Here is an 18,776-nt window from a genome sequence, read left to right as displayed (position 1 = left end):
TACGTCAGCATTCTTACTCCATTCCCCGGGAGGTGGCAAATTTCTCATTAAACTCACAGAAGGGGGGTGTGTTTTTCCTTCACCACCCTATTTATCACATCTTTCCTTGAAGGGAAATCTCAGTGTCCCTAGTCACCTTGAGTTGTCTATGGAATGGAAGGAGTCTTGCTAATATCCTCCTTCAAACCCTCTGATTTCATTCATGGTGCGACATAAGGGCCCTGGGTTGCACTTTATCTGTCAGGAATCACGTCACAACATGCTGCAGTCATTAGGTGGTCACTTACCAGCTCTTGCTGATGAATATACAGAGAGGGGTAGAGAAGAAAGTTGGCAAGCTCGGTGACAAAGGATAGCAGAAACTGGGGGTGGAGGGAAGACCCAGCTCCTCGACTCTTGGGGAGTCAAGGCTCCTGTGTCAACACACAGCCCACGGGATAAGATAATTCCACTATTTCATGATCTACTGTCCTTGGCATCTGTCCTGGTACTAGAGACTGCATCTATTTTGGGGATCGGTTGTGTATTCCCAGATTGTCATTTTTCCCCTTCTTCTCTCTCTGTTAAATAGTCTTCAGTATATTATCACCTCATTTTGCTTCAGTTATTTCCTCTGACAGTGGTGTGGGGCAGTCTGGACTCAGAGTCACTTCCTTTCTCAAACTCAATCTGTCTAAATGTCAAAGAAAGAGAGAGAGAGAAAAAAAATAGACCTCTTTAAAATCCCAGCAATCTGGCATTTCTGAGGAAATATTTGATAGGTGTTGCTTTTCTATAGTCATTGGGGGTGGATGAGGAGTAGGGAGGCATTTGAAATAAATGCTGTTATATTCAGGCTTAGTTCTTTCCAAAGTGACATTGTGTTCAGATTAGAACCAGACTTGAAAGCAGAAACCATGTTGATATAAAGATTTGTTTGCTTGCTTGCTTTTTATTGAAGTTATTTTATTGGGGCTACCCTCTCAACCTTTCTAGACAGATCTGAGAGATCTGCTAACAAATTGGAGTAAGAACTTGCTTGACAATTTGATGAAACTGGCAAAAGTGAGAAATTATTTCTCTCTCCCTCCACCTCTCCTTCCTCCACTCCCCTTGCTTCTTCCACTCCTCCTCTCCTCTACCCTCTCCCTTTTCCTATTCTTCTTTTTCCCTCCCCCTTTCCCTCTCTCTTCATCCTGAAACACTGTCACGTCTGTTGGCTTAAAAAAGTGAATCTCGAAAAAGGCCTTATTGAAGGTTGTGTGAGTTGTCTTTTGGGATAAGTGCCGGCACTAAATGTTTTCAGGCTATTTCAGACTATCCTAATTATAGGTTATCAGGAATAAAATTAGAGATGGCTTAACTAGGTCAAGAGAATTCAGTGATGGCATATTGCTTTCTGGTAGAGTATCTGGGATTAATGAAATGTTTTACTTAACAGCTCTTCCACTGAGTAACACTCGGGGTGCTCCTGTGCTGAGAGGCAACAGTGTTTGTCCAATAATGCTGAATAACTCATGCTGCCCAGAAACAGGGTGTGTCTGTGGTACCAAGGATTCCATAACTATTGGAAGTCGGGATAGGTCTTCTATCATGTATTTGTTTCAGAAGAGAAAGAAAAGAGTCAATACAGTAAGGAAGCATGTGTAGGGGCGGGGAAAAGGACACGGGGAGGGACACTGGCTGTGAGCTCATAAAATTTGCCAGGCACAAAACTGTTTAATAAACTCGTTAGTCACCAGGACATCTCTGAGAGGTGCCCACACTCCCATCCTAAAACTGGAGAAATGAAGGCACAGCCAACAACATTTTGCCCACAATTACAACACCAATAAGCAGCAGAGCCAGTTTTTTTCCATAAATATTTCCTTAATTTGAATGCCCATGTATTTACCATACTCTCAGTCAAGATCACAAATCTTTTTGTTCTTTCTTTGGGGACTTTCCTGCTTTCCAAGACTTGGAGCAGATTGTCAGTCTTCAAAATAATAACTCATCTGGCTAGGATGCATGAACAGCAAAATGAAAATTCATTCTAGATTAAGAAAAATATCACTAATTTTATTCTCTGTATTCCCCTGGATAAATGCATGTTGACAAAAATGTGATAGTCATCTAATACATATTTCCATTTAATTTGTAAAAGAAGAAAGTATTTTTCTTTACTTGAACTTATTTTGTATTAAGGAAACTGTGACCTCCGAAGCTGTTTATTTCTATCCAGGAACTAGAGGATAATAGTAAGAGTTCAGTCAAAATTCTATATTGTGTCACAATTTTGCAACTCCAGATCTAAAATGTTAGCTTGTATTTTCCTATTTATGTTAATATATATTATATACATTAATCTATGGCCGTCAAAGTACACAGATACACTTGAGTTCAATCCGTGGCAAATATTAAATCAATTTTTACTCATTTTATTTGTGTGTTTATTTATCTTTTATTTATTTATTTGGTTGTTTGCATGTGTGTGCACAGACCAGAGGTCAACATCAAGTATCTCTTCTTTGATCACTCCCTATCTGAATTTTTGAGATGGGTCTTTCAGTGAACCTGGAACTCACATATTCTGCTAGACTGCCTGGCCAGCAATCTTCCAGCTTCCAAGTACTGGGATTTCAGGTGCATGCAGGCTGTACCCAGCTTAGTACCAGGAGACTGAGGACTTGAACTCAGCTTGAATTGCAGCATGTAAATGATTGTGCCATCTGCCTTGTTCCTCAACCTATTTTTATTAACGTATCTTCCAATATATTTTTAAACCAATGAAGTTTTCAGGATAAGAGTTCCTCAGATTTGATATTTTTGATAAAAAAATCTACAGTTTCTTCCTATATTTGTAATGTAGAGTTGTTTTCCAGGAGAATGGTCGGTAATTCGGGCACACTGTAGGAAGAAGTAGAGAGAACTGAGGCTTTCTGATCTCCTGCTCTGTATAGTGATACCTCAACTCAACAGATGCCATTCCTTCCTGTACACACAAGGGTACAGCCTGGCTATTTCAGCCTGTCTCTTGGTTTTCTCCAATGCAGTCTTCATCTCTTGGGAACTGACTGGTCACAGAGGTGCTCCATGGATACATTTTAGGAATGATGGGGATGACTACCATGGAAAGGTCTCTTGACTCTTCTAGACCATATACCCTGGAAGAAAAAATTAAAGAAAGAAAAAGACAATAAAGGAAAGGGAAAATGTAAAGGAAAGACATGACCTGATATCTGCTTGACTGTATCATTCAGAATGGAAAACAAGCAGCTACTCTATATTACTTTTTTCTCTCATTCTGATGAAAAGTGCTCTCTTTGAACACTGTTGGTGGTAATTTCCAATATCATAGCAAAACTGTTTTTCTTAATTCGTCCCCCCCCAAAAAAAATACCTGAAGGAACAAAATGCCCTAGGACTTATGACAAAAAATTTCAGATGGTGAATGGTAACTATAGACCCAGGTCACTTTCATAAGGACTGTATGAACAGGAAAAGATGAGTAGAGAATGGTAGTGTGGATCACCTTGGCAGGTCTCAGGGTACAGCTATGGAAATCCATCGGTTACACACATAATTGCATATACAAAATTAGCCGTAGCAAACACATATATGCATAAATAATCAATGTGTGTGCATCACACATACACTTGATAAGATGATTCTGTTTATGAACAGAATTGTGAATTGCTTTTACTGAATGTATATATTTTATGTAAAATATTTTTTAATGTTTTATTATTTCTATTTTTATGTATATGAATGTATTGCCTATACATATGTGAGTGCACCCGTGTTGTATGCCACAGAGGTCAGAAGAAGGTGTCATAGTCCCCTATACTAGAGTTAAGGATGATTCTTAGCCACTGTGTGGGTACTGGGAATCGAACCCAGGTCCTCTGTAAGAGCAGTTGGTGCTCTTAACTGCTGAGCCATCTCTCCAGCCCCCTATGTAAAATATTATGAGGGGATTGTATTTTTCCAAAGTCATTATGAAGAACAAAAACATTGCTTTATAAAGTCATTATCAAACAAAGAAGCTGAATGCTTGATCTGTATGCCACTCAGCTAGAAAGTCTTTGGGAATTCCTGTTTTCAGCTCTGTTTCAGGAACTTGCCAGCTTGCCATAGGGACAGGGACACGCCAGCTTTCCCATTTTAAGCCTTTATTTTTCGGTTTGCACGTCGATGTGAGAGCCATGTGAATAATGACTTATGTTACTGGTCTCGTGGTCTCCTGATAAGTATCATTCCAGGCTGTTTATGTTTTATTCCCACCAACAACCGAATTCTCTAGAAAAGCCACACTGCACTTATTAAATAGCCTCCAGCAAAGAGAAGAAAAACATCATGCTTTCCTATCAGATTCATAGAAGACAGTTTCTTTCAGAGAAAAAAAACCCTGAAGTACTTGCCAAGAATGCAAAACTTCTGGCGTATCTAGAGTTCAGGTATCTTCCGGGTAATTCTTATGTGGGAGACGAATTAGAAGTAGGAGCATAAAAGAATTCTTCAAAACTTTTAACATTTATTTATTTATGTAGCATGTTTGCGTGTGCGTGTGTGTGTGTGGTGTGGTGTGTGTGGTGTGTGTGCATGCTCTGGTGTGAGCCATACCCACGTGTTGAGGTCACAACACAACTCATGGAAGTCACTGTTCTTTGTTCAGCATCGGGTCCTGGGAATTCAACTCAGGCCCATGGAAGTTTTTGTTTGTTTGTTTGTTTCCGTAATGTATATTCCAAGGGAGCGAGACTGAGAAACTGGGCAAACACAAAGAACGATGAAAAATCTGGCGCTCCAGCAGGATTCTACCTGACTCAAGACAGCCCCGAGACCTTTCTTACACCGTTCATACTTGAAATTGAACTGGGTTTCCTTCTCTTCATTATTGACCTAGCCTGTAGCTTTCCATTTTGTGCTGTTTGCTAAAGATAAAAGAGCACTGCCTCTGCTCTCACAAAACTCATTCTCTAATGAAGGAGAAAGAAAACAAACCAATAAGCATAGGTAATATGAGTGAGAGTTGCTATGAAAGAGTTAAACTCATGGCAGTTGGAATGGAAAAGTGAAAGATGACTTGTAGGAAGGCAAACCAGCATAGCTACATGTTCTAAAATCAATGCAGAAGTGGTGGTGGATGGGGGATGTCCTACATCTGACCAGGAGGAAAGATCTGGAAAATTCACAATATTTGTTAACACTAGAATGTTGATCCTATACACTAGACAGTGCTCAATTCCTTCGCTTCGAATACTCCAGTGCTTAGATCTTCATCCTTGATGCTGTGAGGATTTGTTGAAAATTACTAAAATAGGAACACACTGGGGTCATGTTTCTTTACTCTTTCTTTCACAGAAAACAGGGTGTTGTGAGTATTGGAAGCAACTGTTAGCAAGAGAGCAAAATTCTTTATGTGGGGAATGTATTTATCTTCATAATCACTGTTTAAAGAAGACTCGCTGAACAGGTAAAGGTCCACATATGGTCTTCCTGGCTTTAGCATTTATTTTCATACAGGAAAAATCTATTCTGCTCCGGAACGGCACATGCACAGCTGGTGGTGGATTCCTATTGACACTACACTCAGCTGAGATTCGTGCTTAGCCTCGTTGCTCCTTTACCATCCTCTACAGGGTAGGGGGAGCAAAATACATCAAATTTATTTTGTTTCAGTCTTTTGCGACTCAGAATAAATATTTGTTCATTTCTTCATTTTTTTAAAAAAAGAAAATCCCATAAAGTTTCTATTAACTAAGTCAGAACCTTCTGAAACGACACTTTGGGAAGTCAATGTGAGGCTGGACGTGTAGGTAAGTGATGGAGCACTTGCCCTATATTTGAAATGTACATTAAAAGGAAAACAGCAAAGTAATAATTGAGAAGCATAATTATGTTTAAAGAGAAATATATGCCCTTAAATTCAAGTTTTTTCAGCAACCTTGTTATTTACCGTACAACTCACTCCTATTTGCAGCAGAACAAAATTATTGATACACATACTTACTTCAGATCCCAAGCACACACATTTTCCCCCAAGTCCTACTGTTTTTATGCTTGATTCTCTCTTGGAGATTTCCCACACTCCTGGCCTATTCCAACCCACTGGTTTGTCTCTCTGTTGCTTGCCTCTCCTTTGAATCAATCTGAAATGTCATTGTCTACTTCAGCAAAATGGGCAAAACTTCAAAGGCAAAGTAATATCACAGCCCATGCTGAGAACTTGTCCTTTATCATTTCAGGTTACTTTCTCAATATCTCTGCAAGGTGGGGTGGCATTCTGCTTTTCTATAAAGCAATTGAGGCTCAGAAAAAAATTATTAATGGTTATGAAATGAAATAGGCCCATCCAATTCCAAAACTAATATAGTTTCTACTCTATCACTTGGTCTCCCAAGGTATCATCATTTATTGGTGCTACATTTATATTATTAAGATACCTTCATATCTTCAGATATAGGGCCAGTGAGATGACCAAGATGTTAAAGGTCTTTGCCATAAAAACCTGTCAACCTTAGTTTGATCCACAGATCCCAAAGTGGAAGGCGAACCCAGTTCTCAAAAGCAGTCCTCTATCCATCACCCGAGTGCTGTGGAATGTGTGTGCACTCACATACACACCATACACATAGATAATAAATGTATTTTTTAAAGATAAATTCACTAATTCATTATATCCTACCTAACATGCCTGACTGATTTTGAAACACCTTTTCTAACCTCCTCAGTTGAAATCAGTGAGCTTTTACTGAGTATAGGCTGTGTACCAGACACCCTTCATGGTATTAAGGACAAAAGGAGACATGACTAAGCTTTACAGTCAAGTTCATTTGCAATCACCCTCTGACCTTGGCACTTTCACTTTGCTCCAGTTGATATTCTTCTGGTTCTCCAATCTTGTTTTCCCTTTCTATCCTCCTGACTCTATTCTTCACTCTCGTGAGCTTCCTTTTCCAAATTTCAAACTCTATTTATTATTTAAGGCCCATTTCAAATAGAGCTTCTTCAATAAACCTTAACCTATCTTTGACGAAATAGCACCTCATGGTTGAACTTTTCCTATCCTTTTGATTCTTATCTATTCTTTTGACCTCCCTAATAAGATTGGAAACTGTGTTGCACAGGACTGAGGCACACCCCTTCTCATTTCTCTCATGACAGCAAGTGTGCAGTAATTACTGAGTTAATCATTCCTTCTGCCCATTAACAGCAGGGACAGACAGCAATAGGGACTTGCTGCAATTGACTCATAGCCCGGAATTCTGAGAAATCTCTACTTTGCTAAGTAGAGAGCCTTGTTCAGTGTTACAAATCACAAACTATCATGAAACTAATGCCTCCTCAATAAAATAGAAGTTTTAAGATATTAAAACATATTATGAATCATAAGAATGACCATTATGGGGTATGGGACATGTTGCTATATAATTAGCAACATGATTCTGGGCATTGTCTAGGCCAATCAACACCATCTTCATGTATAGAATGAATACAGCTATTGAAGTTGATATAGACAAAGCAAATCTTAGTTAAGATTTAAATTGCTTTATTAAAAAAAATGCTCTTTGACTTCAGTATAATACTACTTTAAACCAGGAAGCTTTCTCAGGGAAACCTACTACTTAGTAACTGCTAAGATAAATAAAGAGCCTTGCATTAAAATACAAATTCAGCAAGCAATGAATGAGTTCCCAGCACAGCAAAGCTGCATGCAATATTTGTTGGTGGCCAGAAAGAACAGAGCTAAACAAGCAGTTTTCTCTTCAGCATATAACTCATGGTTTTAATGCTCCCTATTAATGCCCCATATCTTCTGACAAGTTGGAGATGTGGTGCTTCAAATAATTACCAAGGGCAGAGGAATCTCCATATGTACTTCCAGAAAACAAAACACAAGCACAGTGGAGGATGGAGCAAGGCTTAGGGATAGTCAAATTTTAGGAAACATTAATACAATTGTGAGGCAGCCTGCCTCAATCAAGATACAGCTATTTTTCTTTCACTTTCTTCCTAAACTTATTGAAATTGTTGCTTTTAAAGTGAGGAATTACTCATGGATGTTTTCCTCAGCTGGCAAACAATCAAATTTTCAAGGTAAGTAATGGAGTATAGTTTTCAGATTTTCTGATAGTCCTACCAAACACCATCCCGATATCATTGCTATGCAGGATAGGAGAAGACTGGGCAGATAAGCCTTTTCTCTTAGGAGAGTTGCTGATCACCCTTGAGATTTCCTGTGTTAAACGGCCAACACTTTCCATGTTCATTCCGCTGTCACAAGGGCCACATGGACTGACTAACCCTTGTTTTGTGCATAGAACATTAAGCATAAGATTTTTCCTTTTGGTTCAAGAGATCAAGAGGCATGAATTTAAGTAATTCTAAAAATGACCAGCAATAACAGGCCTTTCTGTGTGGTTGGGGCCTACTATTTTTGACAGGAAAATGCAATGTGGTTTTTCTTTTTGGTTTTTTTTTTTTTTCTTTTTCTATTTTTGGTGTGCTGCAAGGCAGGTATGATGCTTGAGAAAAAATAATCTCAGGAATTTCAAAATGTGCCTTTTTTTTTTTTTTCCTCTAGTGACTCTCCACACTCTCTTACAAAGATTTTGAGATAAGGAAGTTGACAGGCTCTGCAATCCCACTGTTTTCTATTGCTATTTCCAGTAATAGCTCTCGGGGATACTTTGTCGCCAAGATCCACAGACTCCAATGCAATTGCAGCAAAAGGTACCATAAGTTGAAAATGAATTCCTCATGTTGAAAAGAGAAAAAAGTGTGGGTGCCAGGCCGAAGACGATGGTGTGCTTTTCTATGCTGTCTTTCAAAGCAATGGCTGAACTGACAGACAATTAGAAGGGCGACATAATTTTTGAAAATAATAAAGCTGAATTTTCCCATTTATTATGGCTTCTCATGCCTTTTCCTTCTAAACTGCTGGTTATAATGCTTACTGGAAACTTACGTGAGTAATCTATTTTGATGTGTTTTGTCAGTAAAACTTCATGAAGCAGTATGAACTCATATTAAGAGTACTTCTATTCCAGAAATACAAATTTGGCTCAAGTCTTAACCAATAATTCTTTTTTAAAAAAATGTTACCCAGCTATCCATGAATTCTCAGTCAAAATGAAATAGAGATTTGGATGCTTGGGACCTAATGAATTCAGAAAAGGCTTTAGGGAATTTGGATACTTGCCTTTTGTAGTGTACCCCACATTTCCATTCACAAGCACACATCTGAGGTGCTATGTTTCGCCTTTCTGCCATTACCAATTTTCCAAATCTGAGATCAAATTTAGTAGACTTGAATCCTACACAATAGTTAAGTTAGAAATAGCTTGTAAATCAATAATTACATGCAGAAAATTTTTCATTTAAAAATTTTCAAATACATTATTTATAAAAATCTCTAAATCTCTATACACGTATTTGTATATAGTAAAGCACAGTATGTAATAATAAATGTATTTTTATAATGTGGGAATATATATGAAGCATAGGATTAACTTTTTCTTTTCTTTTGAGATGAGTCTCAACTGTACTGGAACTCACTATGGAGATCAGGCTGGCCTCAGTCTCAGAGATTCACCTGTCTCTGCCTCCCAAGTTAATTAAAGGTATACACCACCACTCCTGGTCTAGAATTAACCATTTTAATCACATATGCAGTTGGGTGGAACTAAGTGTATTCTCATTATTGTATAACTATTATCTCCACCAACTCAGACATTTTTCTAAGCTTTTCTCACTATTTCCATACTCACACCATTAGCATTTCTGTTGACAATTGTACTACTTCATAGTTCCATGAATTCTTCTGCTCAGGGTACCTTATTTCTAATGGCATCCTGTGGTATTTGTCCTTCTGTGCCAGACTTATTGCACTTAACACAGTACGCTTGAGACTCATCCATGTTGTGGACTATATAGAATTCTCTTCTTTTTTGAGACTAACAACACTCTGTTGTACAGATATATCACATATTGTTTCTCCATTCATCTGCCTATGAACTCTTGAGTTGCTTCCAGCTTTAGGCTATGGGAAAATCACACTGCTTGTTATGAACCAGGCACTCAAATACTTACTTGATTTTTATTTCCTTTGTGTATATCAAAGAAATATAATTGTTGGCTCATATGATAATTTTTATTTTATTTTTATTTTGAGGACTGTCATTCTGTGCTTCATGCTGTTTATACCTCTTTACATTCCCATCAGTAGTATAAAAATAATTCCATTTCTCCATATACGCATCATCGCCTGTTACTTTCTTTAATTCTTTTCTTGTCATAGCCATTCTAATGGGAATGTAGTCTCTCTTTGTGATTTTGATTTGCATTTCCCTAAAGATTAGTAGTGCTGAGTATCTTTTCATATGTTTATTGAACACTTGTGCATTTCATTGGAGAAATGTCTATTTAACTTCTTCCTCCATTTTCAAAATCAAGTTGTTTTTGTATTGCTGAATTGTAGAAAATGAATGTTTTAATTACAAAGCATATATGTCAATAAGTATTCTTGGAAACTCCAATCAGGAGAACCTGAGATACGAAATTCTAGTATCAAGCAACCAGTGCCTTGATGACATAGCAAATGTTAGCCACAGAGAGCAAGGAACTGGGAAAGGAAATGTGAGAAGAGGCAGAAATTCGGGCTGCTCATTTGGGTAAATTTTGCCTGTCATTGTGTTACTTTTGATGAGCATTTTACAAATTTAGGAAGTGAATGACGCATTTCATTCCTCATGGATGTATTACAAAAAGCGTTGCGTGCACTTATCTATTTACCAGCAGCCAGAAACTAAACTTAATAGGTCAGCTTTATAAGTTTGCTTCAAAGTTGTCAAGCAGGGCTAACTTCTCAGTTGCTAGGCCGGGCTAGACAGAAACAGCCTCAGATTTTCTTCATGGAGTAGGTCACTGTGACCTCAGGTGTTCCGCCAGCACTTCGAAATCCCTCCTCTAGCTATGGAAGTTCTGCCAAATGTGCTTGACAATAACACCTACAACAGTTCAGTCTGCCACTGCTGCGACCTCGCCACTTTCTGCTGCTACTGGTGGTGATGTGGTTTCCGAGCTGTGTCCTACTCACCTCTGCCTGGCCCTGACTTGTCGGTTAACGTGTTTCTTCTGCCCACCCTGCCCAGCCTCTCCTCACTACAGCACCCCCTGCAGCAGCACTTTCGCTCCCTGCCATCATCCGTTCTGAGCACGTGTCCAAAGTCCGAGGAACCTGTTAAAACAGGCACTTTCAGGAGTTCGGCTGTGCTCCAGGAACTGCTTGTAAGGTTACTTGCTGTTTAAGATTAAATGAGGCTTGGGGATGCTGCTGATGAAATTATTTAGAAAGCTGGATGCCTCTGTAGTCGGTCTAGGTCCCACCATCATTAGTTGGACAGACTTGCCTTTCAAGTCTGGGCGGATGCACATTTGCAGAGATGCCCTAAGGAGTTTCTGCTTTAAACATATGCAGGGCAAATCTCGTTCTGAAAACTCCAAGACGTTGTTTATTTTGCCAACACTGTGAAGGTTCTTCCCAGATTTTTTTTTTAAACCACGTGGAAGCCATAAAAGGGTTTTCATACTTTTATCATATCTGTTAAACGTTCTTCATCATACATTCCTTTTTTCCACCAACACACAGCTCATGAGTATTTATCACGGACCCAGAATTGTGCTAGGGAACAAGAGGCAGAACACAGGGCTGCATCACATTGTGTTTGTTGGTACCATATACACACTTTGATTGCAAGCCAGCTTTGCAACTCACTAATCAAACCCAGGGAAGTACTCTGGCCTCATTAGTAATCACTTACTTCATTTGTAAAATAGTGAAATTATAGTATAATTTTTAGCATAGCATAACATAGCAAGGGCTATCTGATATAGATGTATGCAAATTACTTAGCACAATGCCTAGCGTCCTAGAGTATAAATTCAATAAATGTTTCAAACCATACTATTTCTGTTATTCTTAAATTGGGAGATGGGGTGTAAGATTTTCAGCTGTAAGCCATGAATCAGCCAGTATGAAGACAAGCGTGTAATCAATTTACAAGACAATTTAAGAACTATAAGGAGGTTCGTGAGATAAAAGTTCCAACTGGGGAGCACATTAATTCTGCTGTGGGCAGGAGAGTATCAAAGAATTTGTGGACAGCATCTTAAAGGAGATTTTACTCAGACTGGGTCTTAACAAACAAAAAGATTTTGATCAATCTTTTAATGCTAGAAAAATTTTGAATAATGTGTCTGAAGATACCCCTTCAGAGTAGAAAATCCTTTCAACCATTCCAAAGTCTAAATTTATCAGTCTTTTTATCCTTCAAGCCTGCTCAATTGTCTAATATGCCTTGATTTTCCCTTAATTAAATATTACTTGCAAGGATACATGTACACTGAGGTCTGAACATAATTTTTCTAATACAGAAATTTATTTTGGCCTGAGAATTGCTGTAATAAAATATAACCTGTATTATCATGAGTGCTGTCAATCATTCTCTGAGTTGAGTATGATAAACATTTCCATTTTTGATTCAATTAAAGCTAGTGGAGCCAGGAAAAAAAAAAAAAAGAAACACGTATGGTTCTTTTCTTTTTTTAAGCAGTATACATTTTCATGGCATAACTACCCAACTGATTTCAAGTCAATAATATGCTAGTGGAGTTTGGATACAATCTGCTGATATAACATAAAGGTCTTAGAACAATAAACATGACCCATAATACAGGGAACTGATGGCATCAGGATAATTAGATCCATCAGTACACTTTGTAATAACCCAAACGAAAGCAAACCACAACCCAGGGAGCTGGAGGCACATTGCTTGTCCACTTTTGCTAAATAGCTCCAACCAGATAATATTCAATGATAATGAAAATAATCAGCAAAGTTTATTGCGTAAATAACCAAGGCAAATTATACCTATAATAATCCCAGGAAAAAAAAAAAAAACCCAGGAGGCAATACACAACATACTCCCAAATTTCTGTTCCTCATAAAACCCTGCCTAATTCTTGGTACCAAGAAGCTAAATAGGATAGAAACCAAATATGGCAAAGACAAGACCATCACTCAGATGTGAAAGGATAAAAATGAACCCCAGCACTTGGAGGCAGAGGCAGGCAGATCTCTGTGAGTTCATTGCCAGCCTGGTCTACATAGTGAGTTCCAGGACAGCTGGGCTATAGGGAGACTCTGTCTCAAAAAAAGAGCAAAAAACAAAAAAAGAAAAAACAAACAAAAAATACCAAAGAGTTTTAACAAACAGGTCTGAGAATTTTCATTGTCCACTGCCTAGCCTCAAAGAGGAAAATGTTAAAGGAGAAGGGAGAACCTCCTTCAGAGGTTAAAGGAGTCATGAATATGCAAACTTGTCATTTCTGCATTATGTGGTAGTAACCAATAGCTTGAAATAGTTGGAATTTTGTAGGAATCAAATTCCATATGGCTATCTATTATGTTACTGTGATCCATTTACATGGTTTGTTGATATGTTATAAATCGTGTTTAAAGTAATCTGAATGTTTTTCAGGTGGGTCTTGCTATGCAGTCCAAGCTGACCTGGATTCACTACACATGCCAGGCTGGCCTCCAACTTGGGAACCTCCTGCTTCAGCCCCCTGAATGCAAGAATTGCAGGCATGTACAACCATGACCAGGTTAAAATAATTTTTAATCAGATGTAAGATTTCACATGAAAACTTGACATCCTGGAATACAGCTGCTTGTGACAATCCTCTCCTCACTTTCTCTAAGCCTTCAGTCACAGGTCATCTTATTTATCATCTGCTCCTGACTACCATTGAAAACTTGCACTCCATGCTCCAATTACATTTTTCTGTTTTGTTTTCCTTGCATCATTTACCATCTTTAGAATGGTACTTAACTCAGTCGATTATTGGCATTTCAGGTGAACCTGAATTTTTGCTGCTTTGGCTCATTATCTACTTATTTTTCTCTAATTTTGTTCACTATCTAAAATGTGAATTTAGCATGTACTCATAAGTAGCCATTAAGCAAACTGAAAAACCCTGGTCCTGTACTTCTGCACATAAAAATTTACACTCTAAATAGAAGCTTCCTTAGTTGGATAAGCCCCCAAACCTCCAACTAGTCTCAATCTCTTAATCCTAATATCCTAAGCCTATCTTTTATAGCATATAGTTTAAAACCCTCAGTTTTTTAAACACAGAAACCCTCGAGTATAAAGGCAAAGACGATATTTTTTTTAAAAAAAAATATAATAGGCAAAATCCAGTTTTAAAACTTTATGCACATCAATTTCTGCTTTATAAAACAGAAATCTGGGGTTCTATAAGGTAAAATTAGTAAAGGTGAGCTAAATAACGACACTAGAGAATCAATCGCTAGGGTATCTGACCTCAAAGCTGTGCTCTGTACTCTCTGGTTCTTCAAACTTACTGAGGCATAACAGGACAAGGATACTAAGGTATCTGTGGCAAAGGATAAGTCAAAAATACCTTATAAAAACAAGATTTTATTCATCTGAAGTTTAAAAATCAGTATTTGTTCCAAGAAAGAAAAAAGTTATTCAGGAGATGACTCTAACATACCTTATTAAAATCAGAAATAATGTCCAGGTTGAGGAATAAAATAAAGACCTCAAACATTTTCTTCACTGGAATGTGCAATCCATATAAACTGCCTCAGATTCTTGCACGAGTAAATTGTGCATCTTCTCATCAGTGCCTTGTTGATGCAGTGCAGGTTGTAGCAGAGGCTGGCTGACTCAGTCATCCTCAACCTCCCGGGAAAGAGGCTGCAGCCCGGTAATTTGTCTGCCAGTCCTGATCTGAGTGGCGCTTTCCCCAGATAAACAGTGTGTAAAACGCTGCAACCTAGTTTCCTCAACATGACTTATGTGACTATGGACACTTCTATTCTTTATTCCTTTGTGTTTGTGACGTAAGCTTGGCTATGAGAACACTGCAATTTCCCTGTGGGTTTGTCAGTACTGAAGACAGACGGGAGACAGTACTGCTTCTTGTTGTCTTGGGACTATAAATCCTGAGTACATCCCTTCCTCCACCACCCACTGATGGTGCTTTGCACACTTGTTCAGACTTGTCCTCTAAGGCCCAGCCCCGGATAACACAGTCTTGATATCCAAAGGAAGACTTTGAGCCATCTTGAGCCTTTCACTTGAGAATGGCCTTGGAGATTATGGATCAGAAAACAAACATGGCTATGACATCTTAACACTACTTTTTATATTTTTGCCGTTATTAGAAACCTTGGTTCAACTGTAGTCAATTGCATTGGTTGATATTCAGAGAACAGACCATCCCTCAGGGACTTCCCACTCCCTTCCTCTCCATTTCTTTTGTCAGCACACCTGACTGGACGTAGGGACTATTTTCTCACTATTGTCTGAGTCCTGGATCTGGGAACCCAATTGGATGTCCTACGTTTATCTTGTATAAAAGAGTCACATGTCTGTGTCTTTCCTTATGCGTGTGATGTCTTTGTGGAAAGAGTAAAGAAGATGTATTGGTTGCCCTGACATCCATGTTTTTGCTTATTTAGTTGGTGGGGAGGGTAGTTTTTATAGGTCAATTCTTTTTTTAAATCATATTTTCTTTAAATGTCTCTTAATTACCAGAATAATGTATGTTTGCGGCTTCAGGATTACACAAGTCTAGTGATATACAAAACTAAGAGCTTTGGAAGCCCCTTTGCTGTCAGCAATGCATGTCCTGGCAGGAAATGCCCGAGGTCCAGGACAGAAGAGACCTGGCATGATGGAGCCTGTGAGGACAGGCAGCACAGCCAAGAAGAATGTCCACAGTGTGATGTAGGGTACTGAGACATTTTTCAGTAGAACTGTAGAGCACTTTCTTTGGTGCCCATTCAAGTCTGTATGCAGCTCATCAACTCCAAGTAGTGTGATAGTGCAATTATAGCATAAGAAACAAAAAGCCAGGGGAAAAGGATGTTTGTGTTCTCTTTTTACAAAAGGGCTCTTTAATTTTTAATTTTATATATATATGTATATTTATGGGGAGTTGTAAAGGCATGTATTCATGAGTGCAGGTGCCCTTAGAGGCCAGAAAAGGGAATCAGAGCCCTTGGAGTTGGAGTTACAGGCAGTTATAAGCCTCTCAGCATGGGTACTGGGAACCGAATTTGAACCCTCTAGAAAAGCAGTGCATGTTCTCACAGCTGAACCGTCTTTCCCTCCCCAGATTCTAGATCTCTTAAGCAGAAACATCAACTACTTAGTTGAACAGTACAGGACACTGTCGATTTTAGTTCAAATATAAAAATGCATTGATCATCTGGAATCACCATGATACAAATATGTCTCAGACTGAGAAAGAATCAAATCTCAACGTCCACAGTATAAATACAAGATAGATTTGATTTAAGGACTTCTCAGGATCAGTGGTATGGGACCTTCATTAGTTTATTCACTGGTAAAGGGAAGGATTGATTCTGATATGTTCCCTTTTTGTCATGATGTATACAGAAAACGTGGCCTTTCCATCTAGAAATATTTCTGTATTTAGACTTAAGCCTACTTAGCCTTGTTTCTGAAATATTTGCTCCATTCTAGTGTCCATGAGTTCACTGTGTTTGAAAACTACCACTGAGTTCAGAATTACTTTTGCCCCCTTCCCAGCTGTCCTGGACTCTGAGATCATGAGGTGCTCTATGCATTGGAGAGGAAAAGTAAATAGTGAGCTGCTCTAACTGAGGTCACAGCTTCTCCATATCTAGACACCATGAGAAAATGCTGACTTCCAACCTCTGGCTGTGTGTGGACTCACAAGTGTGAGAATTGCTTTGTATTTGCCTGTATAGAATGTGCTGCACTCCTAGACAAGTTTCAAAATGAGATTTTTTTAGATTTTTGGAAAAAGTTCCTCTCTGGTTATTTCTTTTTCCTCTATTCAAAGAAAGTTGCTCTGCACAAATGGGGACATTATGATGACTGTTATTCTTATTTTTAAACTCATCAGCTAGATGTTGTTTTGTGAACTAATTGTATTTTTCATTCCTTAGTATAATATCTTACTTCAGCCCTCCACTCCTTTGACTTTGTGAGTTAAAGACAGAGAAAGAGAGAGAATGAATTATATACTAAAAGTAGTATAAGAAAAACAACTGCTTGTTTTAAGAAAAGAATGGGAATTATTTTTTTCTTTTATGCTTTCTTTTCTTCCTGTATACAGGCCATTTTGCTTTGGTTCTTTTATTGTTTTTGCTGTGTCACATTATATAACAAAAGTGAAGTATGACAAAAGACACACATATACACATATGTTTTTAAAGATAGTCCAGGGAAATAAGTCTTTATGACTAGGCCTGAAAACTCCACAGTGTATAACTTTCAAAGTCTATATAGTTACTTTCAGAAACTCACCAAACAGTCATGAATATGGAACTTGATATGCATTTCTGAAAATAAAAACTATTACTTATTCTGTCAATGTCCAAGGAAAATTTTACTTTCTGTGTAGGCATGTGTGTGCATGTGCCTGTGTAAAATGTGCTCGTGTGTGTGTGTGTTTGTGTGTTTAGTGTGTATGTATGTGTTGGTTAAAAGTATATCTTCTAAAAAAGCACCCTATGGTCCTCTGAGAATGTTTCAGTGTATAAGGCATTTTTCCAATATCCTGAGCAAATAATATTTTAATTTCCATGCTGTTATCGATCCGTGTTATATTTGGAGAATCATATCATAATATATTCTCTGAAATATGACTCTTAATGATGTGTTAGTTGTTTCAATCAAGAATAGGATATTAGAAGCCTACAAAAATAGAAGAAAAGAAAAGAAAAAAGATCCCCTCTTATAGGAGTCAAAAACTTGTAATTTACATTGTCAGAAGGTGATCACTCTCCACAAATGTCATACCGATGATTCTTTTTGTTGGTTTCATTTTAGAGGAAAAGAAAACCTCACTCTATAGTGCCAGACCAATAATAGTAACATAAATGTGCATAGCAAACTATAGCATTATTCTATTAACCAAATGTTAACAGAGGTGAGGCTTATCTTTACCTAAGGTTCAGAAAAGCCACTTCCTAATAGTAAAAACGCTGCAAGCTGAATTTATTCCTGGCACATGCAGTGGTTTTTGCTTCTTTAAATGAATAGGGGGTACACTGAGAGCTGCACAAATTTTGATTCACTCCTTTACACACGGGTTTTTTCTTCTTTATATAAATAGAGGGTACACTGAGAGATACACACATTTTGATTCTCTCCTTTGTCGTTCTCTCTCTCTCTCTCTCTCTCTCTCTCTCTCTCTCTCTCCCTCTCTCTCTCTTTCTGGAACTGGATAGTAGGTTTAGCTGCTTGGCCCGCATTTACTTGTCCCCTTATGAACTCTTCATATAACCATTACTGTTCAATAATCTCAAATTTTCCTATAATATTTTCAGCTTATCTTTATTACTATATTGGTGATGTTTTATTATATTAAGTTATTTCTATGTCTCTCTTTTTGGGTTTCTTAAAAGCAAGGGTCTTGTGTATCTTGATAATATGTGAATTAACTAATTAACATTTGTTTATTAGAAGTTTTAAAGTTACTTTGCGTTTTGCTAAACTTTTTAGCTTTGTGTGTTTTTAAAAATAGATTACGAAGTGGAGATCTTTTTTAAACGTTGGAACCTCATTTAATTTTATGTCTTATAGAGTTTATAATGAGTAAAAGATTATATAAGCATAATAATTCATCTGTAAACCTAGAAATGTACAGCCAATTTTGAAAGAGATGTACCCTAGCTCAGAAAAATGTTATTGAATAGGTTAATGCTGTTGTAATGAAAT

The sequence above is a fragment of the Nannospalax galili genome, unplaced genomic scaffold (assembly GCF_000622305.1).
Source record: "Nannospalax galili isolate Female #2095 unplaced genomic scaffold, S.galili_v1.0 scaffold17, whole genome shotgun sequence".
NCBI classification, from domain to species: domain Eukaryota; kingdom Metazoa; phylum Chordata; class Mammalia; order Rodentia; family Spalacidae; genus Nannospalax; species Nannospalax galili.
The sequence above is the reverse complement of the archived record's forward strand: the minus strand, read 5'-3'. Positions refer to the sequence as shown.